The sequence below is a fragment of the Papio anubis genome, chromosome X (genome assembly GCF_008728515.1).
Source record: "Papio anubis isolate 15944 chromosome X, Panubis1.0, whole genome shotgun sequence".
In the NCBI taxonomy this organism is placed as follows: domain Eukaryota; kingdom Metazoa; phylum Chordata; class Mammalia; order Primates; family Cercopithecidae; genus Papio; species Papio anubis.
The window spans coordinates 42,530,382-42,533,215 of record NC_044996.1 but is presented as its reverse complement, the minus strand read 5'-3'; positions in this window follow the sequence as shown (position 1 = coordinate 42,533,215).

Sequence of the window (2,834 nt, the reverse complement as noted above, 5' to 3'; positions counted from 1 at the left end):
TCGAGGCTTCCTCATAAATCTGTAAGACTAGCTGAGGCTCCCTATCTTTATAAAAGCTGCTTCATATGTCATTTAAGAGGATCAAATCTCTAGCTAAATTCAAGAGGTTTTTCATCCTGGGTCTTACAGTAATACATGCCTAGAATTGAAACCAAACATTCCAGGATGTGATAGTGCTTAAATAATTCCATCTTTACAAACAGAATATTTGCATGTTATATTTCTAGGTTTGAAAAGGATTTTTTAGGCACCTACTTAATACATTTGATTTAAATATTTTGTGGAAATTTAACATCAGCCTGATTTTTTGGTTGGGGTTCTGAGATTAAAGTAGAACATTTTCTAAGTAGTCATAGCTAGCCAGGGTATATATTCCACTATAAGTTATTCATCCATTTGTAGTCAAAGGCCCTTATCATCTTTTATATATTGTGGCAGGAGGAAGGAGATTAACATTTCTTGAGTGCCTACTCTATATTAAACATTTAACATAAAGAACTTAATTTAATCCTCACAACAGCCCTGTGATTTGGGTATTATGATCCTCATTTTACAAATGGGGAACCTGAGACTTAGAGAGAAAGTATATCATGTAGTTTAGTAAGCCTAGAGCTAGCACTGGAAAACAAGGCCATGTGATCCCAAAATCTCTGCTCTTTTCTCTGTAGCAGTGTTTCTTAACCTTTGTGGATCTTGGATTCCTTTGAGAGTCTAAGGAAAGCTACAGACCTTCCCCTTCCTCAGAAATAGGGATAAAATTTCTGTGCTCCACGGCCTCCAGGTTAAGAACAGCTGAATGTCCCCATGTTACTTCTCCAATATTATACCATCATTAGTGCATTGTTCATCCAACAACACATGATCGTAAACAATTTTTATTATGGTATCAATAATCACAATAGTATTAGTTATAGTGTCATGCCAATCTTTAAGAAATTACTGCAGTGATTTTCACTTTATTCCCAAATTCTCCTTAACAATTCTCGTATATTACGTCTTTCCATTTCCCTCATTCCAGTGGTTAAAATGAGTTGAGGCTGTCCTTGAAATCCTTGCCTTACCAGCATATTCCAGTACCTTCTTTCTCAAACTGAGGAATATGCTGGCACTTCTCAAACTAGAGTAGTATGCTCAAGAAAGTACAGGACAAACATAGTGTATTTTCCTAGATGATTAAATTTACTTGAATATTTAGACAAGGAGAACATAGATAGTTTAAGTGATAATTTTAAACATAGCTTATATGATAATAAACATATAGAATAGAATGCAAATTTATGCATTTTATGATCAAGCATGAGATTTCAGAGAAATTTTGCACTTGTGGTAGGGCCTTTTTGGGTCACCCAGACTTCCCCAGGGATACGTGTTGACTCTCCTCTGCCATTCGGGACTTTTGGATGAAAAAGTTCAAAGATCATGGTGTAGTAGAAAGATGAGGGACTTTGAAATCATAATGACCTGGGTTTTCACCTTAGCTTTGATCTATATTTTCTGGATTACCTTAAGAAGGTCAATTAATTTCTCTGAGGCTCAGTTTTCACCTATAAAAGAGGGAAAATTATAAAAAGGGGGTTAGATGAGAAAATCTCTCTAAAGCATATGCTACAGATGTTCAACAAATCTTAATGTTGTTGCTTCAAATTGGTAGATATCAATAGATGATGAGGCTATGTGAATCTAACCAGAGGTTTCACCATGGATAATTTACCTTTTCTTACCTAATTAGAAAAAATAAGCCTTATTTAACATAATATTAAATTCAAGTTTCCAGGAAGACATGATAAATGACCAACAATAGTTGGGAATTCCAAAGCCAGGCCATCATATACAAAATTTACAATGGAAATGCTCCAGAAGAGGTTCCAAGAAATAAAAGGGAGTCAGATTGTGAAAGGGAGTGGGAAGGGAAATTTGTGAAAATGTTTCTTTACCCAGAGCTGTTGCTAGGCCAAGACTCCACTTCACCTTCCAAAACGAGTAGAAGCCTAGTGGGTATTTCACTGGATCACTCACAGAGCTTGACATTTATTCCCTGTGGTAGAAGGGGAGTGAATTGGAACTGTACTCCTTTCTGAGAAAGCTAATGTGGCCCTTGGCAGGAGAACACGATTGACTGTGTTGAGATTGGCCTTCATTCCCAGAGTTTGTTAGGGCAGGGTATGTTTGATTTTTTCCTAGGAACCAAATGGGGGTCATGCAAGAAAGAGAGCCAGGGTAGGGTCATCCTGAACCCTTTTCAATATGGCCATCTGCAGGGGAGAAAGGACCGCATCAACAGGAAGCTGAAGACAATTTCTGGATTCCCAGAGGCTGAGGAAAGAGTTGTTAACTACCAACCTAAACAAAAATGCATCAACCCAGGCCTCCCAAATTACAGGAGAGGGGTCTTCTGTGATGGAGGTCTTTGAAGAACCCACAGAAGAGCCAAAGACCCAGAGAGTGGGAAGCCATTCCACCAAGGAAGAAATGACCAATCCCTTACCTCTCTTCCCTACTCCTATTTCCACCCTGGTGAGGATCCAAATAGAAACTGGCAAGTGGAGAGAGAAAGAAGAAAACCTATCACTCTTCCTTTTCCAAAGGCATTTAGCCACCACTACAGGTCTTAGCATGGGCTTAGTGGGAAACAAAGCCTCACCATTGAGTGAAGATTGAGAAAGTTGAGTAATATCTTGGATGGAATACATTCTAATTACTAAATCAAGGTTGTGTTTTGTGACTTAGAGTGACCTATGGACGGTCTATTTTTGAAGAAGTGAGCAGAAAATCATGTGCTCTATCCAAACTTCCATCTATGGCTAGGAAAAGGTTACCTCAATGGGGTACATTTT